Source organism: Colobus angolensis, unplaced genomic scaffold (genome assembly GCF_000951035.1).
Source record: "Colobus angolensis palliatus isolate OR3802 unplaced genomic scaffold, Cang.pa_1.0 Scaffold255, whole genome shotgun sequence".
NCBI classification, from domain to species: domain Eukaryota; kingdom Metazoa; phylum Chordata; class Mammalia; order Primates; family Cercopithecidae; genus Colobus; species Colobus angolensis.
Genome location: NW_012115766.1, coordinates 1,508,250 through 1,522,969, shown reverse-complemented (window position 1 = coordinate 1,522,969; position 14,720 = coordinate 1,508,250). Strand labels below are relative to the sequence as shown.

Here is a 14,720-nt window from a genome sequence, read left to right as displayed (position 1 = left end):
CGCCCGGCACCGCGCCCGGCTAATTTTTTGTATTTTTAGTAGAGACGGGGTTTCACCGTGGTCTCGATCTCCTGACCTTGTGATCCGCCCGCCTCAGCCTCCCAAAGTGCTGGGATTACAGGCGTGAGCCACCGCGCCCAGCCTTAAATTTAAATTTTTAAAATTTCCCCAATGGTCTAAAGAATATTTTCATAAGTTTCAAGTACTGCATTTGGTTATTATGTCCGGTTAATATCTTTGAATCTAGACCTGTCCTCATGCTCTTTTCGTTTCTCTAGTTGGCATGAGAATGTTCTGCATTCTGGGTTTGTGTGGTTGTTTCGTAGTGATTAAACCCAGATTAAATGTTTTCTAGAAGCAAAGTACAAAGGTGATGTTTGTGTACTTCTGATTGCACAAAATGACAGTCTGTCCCACCAGGCTAAGTTCAATGCTAAGTTCCACCATTTGGCTAAAGGGTGGTGTTAGCCAGACCTCTCCACTGGAAAGGAACCTCGCTTCCTTTGTAATATTAAATAATATGCGGGACAAAACTGTGAGCCCATGTACTGATCCAATTCTCTGTTTCCCTCAGCAATCTTTACATCTATTTCTCTGATCATAAAACAAAAAAAAAGTGCAAAAAAGGAGGGGGGTTCCTATATTCCCCTATCTACAAATAATTATTAACATTTTTGTCTTCTTTCCAGGACTGGAAATATATATATAATTTCTTTTTATTTTATCTCTTGTTACATGAAGAGGAACATCATGTAGAGTAGGCCAAGTTTTCACCAAGCTCTTTCTTTTTTTTTTTGAAGACAGAGTCTTGCTCTGTCACCCAGGCTGCAGTGCAGTGGTGCGATCTCGGCTCACTGCAGCCTCCGCCTCCTGAGTTCAAGCGATTCTCCTGCCTCAGCCTCCTGAGTAGTTGGGATTACAGGCATGTGCCACCATGCCCAGCTAATTTTTGTATTTTTAGTAGTGATGAGGTTTCACCATGTTGGCCAGGCTGGTCTCGAACTCCTGACCTCGGGTGATCTGCCCGCCTAGGCCACCCAAAGTGCTGGGATTACAGGCGTGAACCATTGTGCCTGGGCTAACCAAGCTTTTTTCCATAGCAAATTATTTCCCACCTTATAAAATATTCTTCTATGACATGATTTTAAATGATACGGCATACTTATTCCTACGGATGTGCCATAATGTAATGCCTAACCAATAACTTAATGCTTAACCAATGGTCTATGGTTACTCATTTAGTTTGTCCCTACTTCTTTAATTATCAGCAAGATGAGCTTGTGTGTGTGTTGATCATTTAGAGATATTCTTTTGTGAACTGCACTGTCACGTCCTTTGGTGAATAAAGCCTCCTTATTAGGAGGTTTATCTTTCTTATTGAATGTCAGTTTTTTATTATGTACAGCAATTGCTTTTTAATTTTGTTTATAATAATCTCTAAAAGTCTAAATTTTAGTTGGGTTCAGTGGCTTTCTTTTCTTCTTGTCTTTGATTCCTCTCATGATTGGCTAAGATTGGTTGTTCCAATAAATTCTATTTTTTTTTTAAAGAGTACTAAGCAGTGAACAAAGAGCTTCGCATATATTCTCTCTCTTTAACCTTTATAACTTAATTTTTTGAAGTAAATCATTTTACTTTTACTTGGTTTACAAATAAAGAAACCAGGGCTTCAAGATCTTAAAAACTGGCTTGGGTTTCTACCATTTGCATGTGGGGCTGCCAGAACCTTACCTCAGGTCTACTCAGTCAGGGCACATGGGTGTTACAGACTTTGTGAGCTCTTGGGGATCTGAGAAAGCCTTGCTGTTGTCCTAGTATGAAAGACAACAGACTAGATGAGAATTACTGAACTACAATCTTTTTCCCACAGGCATTAATATTTTCAATGTAGGTTCCAGTTCAACATGGGTTCACATGCATTGAACAGAAACCCCAGTTAGTGGATTTCTAACAGTGGTGGCTTCAATAAAATTAAAATGTCTATATCTTGCATGTAAAAATCCAGAGGCAGAATCCAGAGCTGGTATCACAACTCCATGATCAACATGGACCCAGGAGTCTAGCATTTTTTTTAGCATGAGGCTTCCATTCTTCAGAGGGCCTCCTAGTGGCCACTGCAGGGCCAGGCTGCACCTCCATGTTCCACACAGCCGAAGAGGCAAGGGGGCCTTGAAAACTAGTTTTATAGTTGGGCACACTGCCACACCCAACAAAGTGTGCTTGCTAAAGAAGAAAGGGAAGTTAACTAACAGCTTTTGCAACAGTCTTTCCAGGATATATCTAGATATTTAATTTTTTTTTAACACTTCTGAGTCTTCAAGTCAAATATGTTCTATGATATCTTTATTTGTTGCTTTGGTTGTATTTGCTCTGGTGATTTTTGGCTATATTTATTTTCACATTTGTCTTCTACATTACTGTTTGATTTTCTGCATTGTGACTCTGCTTATTCCAACACTTACTTTACATTCTTTTATATATCATTTAACTCCTTTTTGATTTTCTTCTTAATCAACTTCCTTCATATTTCAGACTCCTAATCAGGAGTTTTGCTTTAATCTTTTATATCATAGAGAGGAATTTTTTAGAAAAAATGTAAATATAGAGAAAGACAAAAGAAATAATAAAACACCTGCATACCCACCACCTAGAGTTCATAATCATGAACATTTTCTCATACTTGTTTTCTTGGCTTAAAATTCAGCCAACCCCCCACCTTAACTCTGGCACTCCCAGACACCTTTACCGTGCTTCTCTCTCCCTTTTTCAACGCGCTTATCAACACCTACATTAACATACGATTTCCTTAGAGGTTACATCCATTTCCCTACCTCTGGCACATAAGGTCCACCAGGGCAGAATCTTTGTTTTGTTCACTGATGATTCCCAAGTACCTAGAACACTGTGTGGAACATATAAACACTCAATAAATATTTGTTGAATTAAAAAATGAAGGAGCATTACATTTTTTAGATCTATTCATGTTGATATATAGACTTAGTCCATTTTCTTTAACTGCTACATAGTACTCCATTATCAGCAAAATAATAAATATAGCCAACATTTATTAAGTGCTTATTGTGTGCTAACCACTATTCTAGAGGCTTTACATTTTTTACGTAATGCTCAAATAGACCTGGGCTGTAAGTACTGTTATTAATCCCCAACCCCCATGTTACAGACAAAGAAATGAAGGCCAACGAGTGGTACAGCTGGATTAAAACCTAGGAGTCTGGCCCCAGAGGTGCAGACTAAACTGCTGTGCTTGAGCGCTATAAAATAACCACATTTATTTATGTATTTTCTCTAGTGATACTTGTTTGCAGTTTTCCAATTTCAGTGAACTTCCTTATGCCTACCTGTTGTGCGTATGTGGACATTTCTTGGGGATATATAGCTCCAGTGGCATACCTGTGAAATCCTTTGCTTATTTTTTGAGAGAACAGAGCAGAGCAGATGCTAAAATTGCCTTTTTTCCTTGAGAATTTTTTTTTTCTCTAATAGAATACATGTTCCCTGAAGGCAGGGATTTTTGTCTCCTTTGTCCACTGCTCCATTCTGAGCATCTAGAATGCCAGGCACATGGGAGGTGCTCAGTAAATATCTGTGAATATATTAATGGCTCTTGGCTACAGCGCTCTTTTGGCCTAATTATGCAAACTCTTTTTATCCACCCCCACCCCCACCAAGACGGAGTCTTGCTCTGTCTTCCACAGCTGAAGTGCAATGGTGTGATCTCGGCTCACTGCAACTCTGTCTCCTGGGTTCAAGCAATTCTCCTGACTCAGCCCCCTAGTAGCTGGGATTACAGGCACGCACCACCACGCCTGGCTAATTTTTATATTTTTAGTAGAGATGAGGTTTCGCCATCTTGGCCAGGCTGGTCTCAAACTCCTGACCGCATGATCCGCCCGTCTCGGCCTCCCAAAGTGCTGGGATTACAGGCGTGAGCCACCACACCCAGCTGGCAAACTTTTTGTAAGGCCCCAAGCTGTGTGAGAACTTCTATTTACTCATTTTTGTACAGTGAGAATTTTACCCAAACCTTAGATTCAGTTCACCCCCAAGATAGTTTGGCTGTGTCCCCCCTCAAATCTCATCTTTAATCGTAGTTCCCATAATCCCCATGTGTCATGGGAGGGACCTGGTGGGAGGTATTTGAATCATGGAGGCAGTTACCCTCATGCTGTTCTCGTGATGGTGAGTTCTCACAAGATCTGATGGTTTTATAAGGGGCTTTTTCCCCTTTTGCTCAGCACTTCTCCTGCTGCCACCATGTGAGGACATGTTTGCTTCCCCTTCCACCATGACTGTAAGTCTCCTGAGGCCTCCCCAGCCATGCTGAACTGTGAGTCAATTAAACCTCTCTCCTTTATAAATTACCCAGTTTCGGGTATGTCTTTATTAGCAGTGTGAGAACAGCAAATTGGTACCACAGAGAGTGGGGTGCTGCTGTGAAGATACCCAAAAAATGTGAAAGCAACTTTGGAACTGGGTAACAGGCAGAGACTGGAACTAATGGAAGGGCTTAGAAGACAGGAAAACGTGGCTAAGTTTGGAACTTCCTAGAGACTTGTTGAATGGCTTTGACCAAAATGCTGATAGTGCTATGGACAATGAAGTCTAGGCTGACGTGGTCTCAGAAATGCGGAACTTATTGGGAACTGGAGTAAGGTCACTCTTGCTATGCAAAGAGATTGGTGGCATTTTGCCTCTGCCCTAGAGATCTGTGGAACTTTGAACTTGAGAGAGACAATTTAGGGTATCTGGTTGAAGAAATTTCTAAGCAGCAAAGCATTCAAGAGGAAGCAGAGCATAAAAGTTGGGAAAATTTGCAGCCTGATGATGTGATAGAAAAGAAAGCCCCTTTTTCAGGTGAGAAATTCAAGCCAGCTGCAGAAATTTGCATAAGTAACGAGGAGCCAAATGTTAATCACCAAGACAATGGAGAAAATGTCTCCAGGGCATGGCAGAGGACTTCATGGCAACCTCTCCCATCACAGGCCTGGAGACCCAGGAGGGAAAAATGGTTTCATGGGATGGGTCCTGGGCCCCCCGGCTGTGTGCAGCCTTGGAACTTTATGCCCTGCTTCCCAGCAGCTCTGGCTGGCCATGGCTAAAAGCAGTCAATGTACAGCTCAGACCATTGCTTCAGGGGGTGCAAGCCCCAAGCCTTGGCAGCTGCTACATGATGTTGGGCCTGCAGGTACACAGAAGTCAGTAACTGAGGTTTGGGAATCCCCACCTAGATTTCAGAAGATGAATGGAAATGCCTGGATTTCCAGGCAGAGGTGTGCTGCAGGGGTGCAGCCCTCATGGAGAATCTCTGCTAGTGCAGTGCAGAAGGGAAATGTGGGGTCAAAGCCCCCACACAGAGTCCCCACTGGGGCACAGCTGAGTGGAGCTGTGAGAAGAAGGCCACTGCCCACCAGACCCCAGAATGGTAGATCCACCAACAGCTTGCACCTTGTGCCTGGAAAAGTCACAGACACTCAACGCCAGCTTGTGAAAGCAGCCAGGAGTGGAGCTGTACCTTGCAAAGCCACAGGGGTGGAGCTGCCCAAGGCCATGGGAACCCACTTCTTGCATCAGCATGACCTGGATATGAGACATGGAATCAAAAGAGATCATTTTGGAGCTTTAATATTTGGCTACCCTGCTGGATTTGGGGTTTGGATGGGGCCTATAGCCTCTTTGTTTTGGCCAATTTCTTCCATTTGGAATAGGTGTATTTACCCAATGCCTGTACCCCCATTGTATCTAGGAAGTAACCAACTTGCTTTTAACTTTACAGGTTCATAAGCGGAAGGGACTTGCCTTGTCTCAGATGAGACTTTGGACTTGGACTTTGGAGTTAATGCTGGAATGAGTTAAGACTTTGGGGGACTGTTAGGAAGACGTGATTGTGTTTTGAAATGTGAGGACAGGAGATTTTGGAGGAGCCAGGGGCAGTCCCCACCCAAATCTCATCTTGAATTATAGTTCCCATAATCCCCACGTGTCATGGGAAGGACCCAATGGGAGATAATTGAATCATAGGAGCAGTTACCCTCATGCTGTTCTCATGATAGTGAGTTCTCACAACATCTGATTTTTTTTTTTTTTTTAGATGAAGTCTTGCTCTGTCACCCAGGCTGGAGTGCAGTGGCACGATCTCAGGTAACTGCAACCTCCATCTCCCGGGTTCATGTGATTCTCCTGCCTCAACCTCTTGAGTAGCTGGGATTACAAGTGCTCGCCACCACGCTTGGCTAATTTTTTTTTTTTTTTTTTTGCAGATGGGGTTTCACCATATTGGCTAGGCTGGTCTTGAACTCCTGACCTCAGGTGATCTGCCCGCCTCAGCCTCTGAAAGTGCTGGGATTATAGGCATGAGCCACTGCACCTGGCTGATCTGATGGTTTCATAAGGGGCTTTTCCTCGTTTTGCTCAGCACTTCTGCTTCCTGCCGCCATGTGAAGGACATGCTTGCTCTCCCTTCCACCACGACTCTAAGTTTCCTGAGGCCTCCCCAGCCATGCTGAACTGTGAGTCAATTAAACCTCTTTCCTTTATAAATTACCCAGTTTGGGGTATGTCTTTATTAGTAGAATGAGAACAGACTAATACAGCTCTTAAAGGAGACTGACGGAGAGGATTCTTCTTGGATCCCAGCACCTCTATGCTACTGACATTCTCCTTGAAGACTTTAAACTGGGACATAGAAAACAGATTCCATGGCTCAGCAGCCTGAGAGCAGGGCAGGAGCCAAGCTGTAGATGACGTGGGCAGTCTCCCCTGAGGCCAGGTGTGGCCAGACCTGGGCAGTGCTGCCACCCACCCCACCAGGGCCAAGTCCTGTCCTTGGAGAGTCGGGCCTCAATCACTGCTAGCCTCAAGTGTCCCCAAGCCACAGTGATGGAGACAGAGGACTTCATGGCTAGGGGGATTCAGGGAACAGTTCCCACTCTGCCCTACTTCTCTTACCTTTACCCCTTATACATCCAAAGTAGACCATTTTCGTGAGATCCAAAACCAGATTCCCAAGGAGCCCTCGTTCTCATTTGTCAGTGTGGTCCCACAAACTGCTGAGCAGAAATTCCTTTCAGTATCTTGCATGTGAACAGCCCCTTTTGTAGACTCTTACAGCTGCGTAGGTTTCACCTGTGTTTGTGTTCTGTTGGTTCAGTCACGAGCAGAATTGGGGAAGGAATCAGGCACACCTACCTCAGTACTAATTTTTTTTGGCTGTCTTTTCCCAAAATGTCATAGATCAGTTACAGATAACAGAAGAGTAACTGTACAGGAAAACTGTCACTTTGGGCTGTCTGTGCTGCTTAAATGGGAAGGCAACTGAATCTTTGATCCCAATTTTTAAATTTCGTCTTACTGTAACTATGAGGTAAAGGAGCCGGCACATCAAACATTTTCACCTGCAACAAATAGGAATCATTTTCTTTTTTTTTTTTTTTTTTTGAGGCGGAGTCTCGCTCTGTCGCCCAGGCTGGAGTGCAGTGGCTGGATCTCAGCTCACTGGAAGCTCCACCTCCTGGGTTCACGCCATTCTCCTGCCTCAGCCTCCCGAGTAGCTGGGACTACAGGCGCCCGCCACCTCGCCCGGCTAATTTTTTTTTTATTTTTAGTAGAGACAGGGTTTCACCGTGTTCGCCAGGATGGTCTCGATCTCCTGACCTCGTAATCCGCCCGCCTCGGCCTCCCAAAGTACTGGGATTACAGGCATGAGCCACCGCGCCCGGCCAGGAATCATTTTCTTATGCACCAAATTGAGAACTTGGGAATGAGTGGCTCTATTCTTTCTTTTTTTCCCCCTTGTCTGTTCTCCACATCCCATTCATTCTATTTATTTTATTTTGTTGAGATGGAGTTTCACTCTTGTTGCCCAGGCTGCAGTGCAATGTCACAGCCTCGGCTCACTGCAACTTCCGCCTCCCAGGTTCAAGTGATTCTCCTGCCTCAGCCTCCCAAGTAGCTGGGATTACAGGCACCTGCCACCATGCCAAGCTAATTTTTTGTGTTTTTAGTAGAGACAGGGTTTCACCATGTTGGCCATGCTGGTCTCAAACTCCTGACCTCAGGTGATTCCACCTGCCTCAGCCTCCCAAAGTGCTGGGATTACAGGCATGAGCCTCTGCGCCCAGCCTCATTCTTTTACATATCTCTTTATGTGAATAATCTGCTCTTTGGTTTCGTTCTTTACTCAAGAGCCATGCTGACATCCAAGCTTCCATATCTTAGGAAGCATCTCACATTGCGTTTCATTAACAAATCCATTCATCAGATGTTGAGTAAAGGCCTGTGATATGCCTGGCCTTCTTTTAGGAGCTGGACAGAATAAAGTTCCTGATCTCAGGGAACCTACATCATATCTCATGAAGCTTATGTTCTAGTAAAAGAAATAGATAATAAATAAATATGCGTCAGGTGGTACCAATGCCAGCAAGAAAAGAAAGCCAATGTACAAGGCAACAAAATGGTGGCAAGGAAGCCCCTTTCAGGCCCTCTTCTTCAGCATATCCTTAAAACGTGGGGAAAGAGTGCTGGACAATCCTGGCTATACAATCGTACTTCAGCAGGACTCCCCAGTAGTTGTGAAAGGGATGTAGGTATGTTTGTCCATGAACTTCCCTAGTAATATAAGACCACTCTGTGTATTATGAAATCCCCTGGGTCTCTCAAATGTGTGACTCTCAGATCCTAAAACGCTCATCTATAAAATAAAAATGACTACATCCCAAGGCTGTGGTGAAGATTCAATAAGCCAGTGTCTAAAAATGGCCGGGCAGACAGTCAGCAGTAACCATGTGCTGGCTTTTCTTTCCCCATTTTTCCCTTCCCCTTTCCCAGACTCTTACCTTGATAAAAACAGCCTTCTCCCCAAGCCATACACATGATCTGACAGCCTTATGAAGGAACAATTAGAAGGCAGACTCATTTTTCTTTATTATAAAATTTCCTTAATCCCATAGAGCCTCAATATCTTCAGATAACTTGGCATGACTAGAAAATAATTTCTTCTTGGGTTCATCTAGAGTCTGAATGGCCTTAGGCAGGTGCTGTTATGTAGAGGAAGGTTCATGAAAATGCCATGAAGGAACTAAGGCATTGACTTATAGATATCCTAACATGTGAGCACATGAGAAAGAGACATGAGACATGTTTGGGAGTTGGAAGTTGACTACCACATCTCTCTCCAACACATCAAAACCAGGATAAATATGGAAACTTATTAAAAAATCTAAATCTCATTTCCTCCCATTGCCCTCAGTGGTACCATATTAATAACGAAAATAAATTCCCTGGTGAGTAATATTTTTATATTATGAGAAACATTAATATTGACAACAAAAAAATGTAGCTTCCTTACCCTGACAGTTGAAATCCAGGTTAACTTAGCCCCCTTATAAGGCTCTTAATTGTTTTTTCATTATACGACAAATCAAAACCAAACTCATTACACTTTCACCAGATCACCCCCACTCTGGCCTCTTCTTTTGGTGTACACAAAAAAGCTCTCTGTTAGAAATAGGCGAACACATCCCTTTGACCCTGATCAAGATGTTTAGCTTCTCAGTGTCTTGGGCTTAGACCAGATGAACTCCAAGGGGGTTCCTGTACATCTCCTGTACTTTTCCTATGAAAGTATTCTTCCCCTAGGCTGGGCGCGGTGGCTCAAGCCTGTAATCCCAGCACTTTGGGAGGCCGAGACGGGCGGATCACGAGGTCAGGAGATCGAGACCATCCTGGCTAACATGGTGAAACCCCGTCTCTACTAAAAAATACAAAAACTAGCCAGGCGAGGTGGCGGGCGCCTGTAGTCCCAGCTACTCGGGAGGCTGAGGCAGGAGAATGGCGTGAACCCGGGAGGCGGATCTTGCAGTGAGCTGAGATCCGGCCACTGCACTCCAGCCTGGGCGACAGAGCGAGACTCCATCTCAAAAAAAAAAAAAAAAGTATTCTTCCCCTATTCTTCCTTCCTTCATCCATTTCTACTTCCTCTCGGGTCATAATCCACACCTGCAATATCGGATTGCCCAGTTCAGCAGGGTCTTCTTCCATTGTTCCAGCAGCTCCAGGAATGTGGTTGTGGTGAATCTCCTGTATAGCTGGGCAATCTTTCCTCATACAGCCTCTCCAATGAGCGAGGATAAGCACATACTACACTGCATATTTGCACTCTTTGTTAAATAGATACAGCTTTTAAGTCCTCATTCATCCCAGCCTCCAGAGAGAGGGTAAGGACAAGGACTCCCGGTAGTGAGGAGAGGAGATTTAGGACCCACCTTAGGAAAATTGTGAAAAATACAAAAAGCTAGTAGTCATTTTCCAAGTAGACCTAGATGACGAAAGATTTGATATATCACCTGTCTGACCCTCCATTTTTATATTCACAGAATTGGAATACTGCCAACTTTCTATTTTGATCTTGCTTTTATTAATGAGAGCCCTGGCCTCATAAAGAAACACACCACAGTCCAGGCCTGCTGGCTAGGAGCACTGTGGAGCAGAGTATTCTTTGGGGTCCAACTGTTCACTACTTAGCCAACCTAACTGGCCCCTGTTCTCACATTCCACTGCTTATTTGGTTGTAAAGTATACTTTTCTCCCCATCTCTGCCTTACCATTGCATCACATTAGAAAAGCATCCTTTCACTTCTGTGCAAGGCTCTACAATTAAAATAAATAATGAAAAGGTACTTCTCATGATGGAAAATTCCATGTTATCCAGAGATATGAATAAGGAGAAAAGACAGCTGTCAGCGAGCATCCTTTGAGCCTAACTGAATCCATGTTACAAACCATTTGTGATGGTGCCAAAAGGAACCAGAACATTGCAAAGGATGCAACATGCACTACAACGGGGTTCCCCTGACTTTGCTTTGATTGAAATGTAAAGACTCAAAAAAATTCTGGAACACTGCAATAAGATTGACAACTTTTAAGTTTTCAAATAAGATCATTAAAAAGCAAAGAAAGGCTACCCTCTATTATGGCCATGTCATTTCAAAAGGATGTATTAGTGGTACGCCCATAGAACATAATATTTTATTGATACAAAAACAGTAAAGTTCTAACACATCCTACCACACGGATGAACCTTGAGAACATTAAGCTACATGAAATGAGCCAAACACAAAAGGACAAATACCATACGATCCACTTACATGAGGCATGCAAAGGAGGCAAATGCATAGAGACAGGAAGTGGCTGAGAGGTTACCCAGGGTCGGGGGAGTGGGGAATAGGAAGTTATTGCTTAATGGGCACAGAGTGCGTTTGGAGTGATAAGAAATTTTTGACATAGATAGTGGTGATGGTTGTATAACATTGTGAGTGAAGTTCCACATAATACAATGCCAGCGGACTGTATACTAAAAATGGTTTAAATGGTCAAAACTGGAAGGCATTTTCATACACACAGTGGAAAGCACAGAGGTTCACCCTTGGGTGCTTTCATTGAGGTAGCAGAAAGGACAGGTGCAGTTCCAGGTGAGTTTGTCAGCTGAGCTGTGAAAGAGAGAGTTCTGGCTCATCTGCTGAGAATGAAAGGGTCTTGGCATTAGATCTTATTTCTTCTGACAACAGCTCTCTACTCCTTTGTTCAGCCTTTAATGTTCTCCATGATCTGGTCCTGGGCTTCCTTCACCAACGCACTCACTACGATGAAGCCTTCACTTCAATCAAGCCCAGGAGCACACCCAGCTCTCTGCCACCTCCATCTCCTTAGTCGAGCTGCTGTTCCTTTTCCTTGGTTCAGCCACCTCCTCCCCATCTTCAAGGCCAGCTCAGGAACCGTCTCCATGTGGAGAAGATCCTTTCTCCCTAATTAGCCTTCATCCTCCTCACTGCCTCCCCAGCCTTGACCACCATGGCATTTGAGATGCCACTCCCGACTGGCCCTTACCCACAGCAGTGGGCCGATTACGGCTTTCCATTGGTTAATCCTGGGTAGGCGCCTTCTCATACGGAGCTTATTTGGCCTATGCTTCCCCAAACAAGTGCTAAAGGTCTTATAAGTACTCAGTGGACACCCACCTCGGCCTCCCAAAGTGCTGGGATTACAGGCATGAGCCACCGCTCCGCCCTCCAATTATTTCTTAGGATTCCTGGAAGTAGAGCTTACAGGTCAATGGTAAGAACCTATTTTTAAGATGCTTTTTAAATGAAATACGGGTGAGAAAACAGATTTAGGGTACATGCTACTTTTTTAGTACTTTGATGTGCTCAAAAAAATTTTAACCAGTTAAAACTCCAACTTTTAAAAAATAAATTCAAAGAATTTAAACATGTTTTTCCACATTCCATCCACTTCAAACTATGAAAGCATGTAAAAAGCACAGAAATCTAACATTGATTTGGGAGACAAGACATATCCTAATTTCAAACCATTTTTTATTAGTTCTTTAATCAAATAAGAAAAAAAGGTTAAGCAGAAAAAGATGAACCCACATTTGTAAAAAGCGATTTCCTCCAAATTTTAAAGAAAAAAATTTTATTCTAAGAAATACATATTCATTATAGAAAATTTGGAAAATACAGAGAATAGAGAAAACATGAATTTCCCAGAATCCAACAATACACAGATAACCTTTTGGTTTTACTGTTTTCTATACATGTGTATTTTTAAACAATTTGCTCTTTTCTTCTTCCCCACCCTACCCCCCAAAAAAGTGGGGAAGGCAGCTCCTGGCAGGCCACACCTGAGCCTGCCTCTCCACCACTCCATCCTCACCACCGGCTTCCCTTCCGCTGAGCTGTGGCCCGTTTCCTCGCTTATGTCCCAGACTTTTCTATAAACACACAATCCACCCCACGGCATGCCAAAGCTGCTCTGCCCCTCGAACTGCCAATGCCCAGCGAAACGGGAGGACTCAAAGTCAACTGCCAAGCTACCTTCTTCACTCCAGAGCCAGCCTCCAGGGAACACCGAAGATTTATCTCAGCTGACCAACAACAGAAGCAGTAACTAATACCTCTTAAAATGTATATAGCACTTTAAAGTTTAAAAAGTCCTCCCACACACATTTAATCTTCACAAAACCCTCTGAGGCAAACAGAACAGATATCCCCATTTAACAGAAAAGGAAACCAAGGCATAGAGGGGTTGGGTGAAAAGCAAAACTAGTGAGTGGCAGAGCTTGGATGTGGAGCCATAAACTGACTCCAAGGTCAGAGCTCTTTAACACAGCCATTATTAGCGAACTATTTTTAATCTGACCACTGGAAATTAACAGTCAGAAGGATCTTTAATCCTCTAATCTAGTAGCCTCTTAGTAGTCACATATAAGGAACATAAGGCCCGGAAAAACTAGATGATTGACCAAAGTCGCCAGCTAGTAAGTGACGAAGTAGGTCTGAAGGCACAGTCTTCAGACTCCCAGGCCAGTGCTCACTCCGGTCGTCCCTAGAGAGAGAGAGATGGTAATAGGTGGTCTCTAATCCGGTGTCTTCTGCTTAGCCACATGTCAATCAGGAATTAAAATCCTAAAAGTGTAGAATGTTAGAGCCAGAAAGGACCCTAAGGACCACTCAGGCAACGCCCTGGCTTCACAGATGAGGAACATGAGTCCAAGCCCCAATGTTCCATTCTGTGTATCTTGCACCCATCATGTTACTTCGCTTCCCAACACAGTCAGAAATTAAATCTGGCCAAAGATGTTTACTTCCTGCTTTGACACTCAGTGTCTCTTTGACAGTCAGAATGAGACAGGCTACAGATCAGCAAAGCGAAAGTGAAATTAAACAGGATTTGACATTCAGAAGATACTTGGTTGGTAACGGATTTACCCACCATGACTGTATCACAAAATAACCAACTTCTGCTGGGTTCCAAGGAGGCTCCCCGATTCTGCCTCTGTCCTCCACCTCCCCTCCCCAGTGAGCCAGAGAGGGTCTGTTTAAATGTGTCCCTGGTTTAGGAAAGGGTGCCCACGGTCCTCCACAAGTCACATGGCCCTACAACTTGTGAAAATGTAGCAATACTCTGGCCAAAGGCTTCTACTCCGCAAGTCAACCAGGAGCACCTCCTCAGGCTGTCCCTCCTCCTAAGGTCACTATCTCGGCACCATCGAAATCCGCGCGTGACTGTCCATCACCTTGATTCTTCCGCAGTTCCTTGGTCCCATGGCTAGCCTTGTCTCTCCAGTGAGACTGGAAGCCCTTTGAGGGAAAGGGACCACTTCCTCTATTGAACAACTACGTGCCAGACAATGTGCTTGGCAGGGTAAGACATGGCTCCTACCTTCCAGAAACTTACAGAAGGATATGCAAAACCATGTGCGAAAAAGTAAGCGCAGTCACGTAGAAGTAAACAGGAAGCCAAGGAGCCCAGAAGAGGGGCATCTACTGGAGGGGTGGGGTAGATGCCCGGTCTTAAAAGGCAAAAGGCGGCGGGAGGGCAAGCCAGGCAGGAAGGCCAGAGTCAAGGAGAGAAGCGGCTTTGTTTACAGGAGATAAAAAACAGTTCGAAGTTGCTGGAACATCAAGCGCAAGGCAGGGAGCGGTGGGAGTTCAGGCTGGAGCGGTGGGGCCTAGCAAGGTGGCCGCAGGGACGAGCCCGCGTAATTCCCAGCAGCTAGGTACAGGGAGGGCCGCTTACGCAATTCGCAAGTGAACGAATTTGGGTGCCCATGGCGAGGCTCTGTCAATGACGGTCGGTGGTGGCGCCGCCAGCCCCCCATCCCCCGTGCACCTGTGCGCCTTCGCAGCTGCCAAAGCAAACGC

At 44.4% G+C, this 14,720-nt stretch overlaps 1 protein-coding gene across 4 annotated transcripts in view; it reads right to left on the bottom strand.

Annotated features, from left to right (window-relative positions):
• Positions 1 to 14,720, bottom strand: part of N4BP2L1 (NEDD4 binding protein 2-like 1) — a 31,457-nt gene that overhangs the window by 15,848 nt on the left and 889 nt on the right. The gene's annotated exons all lie outside the window — the stretch shown is intronic.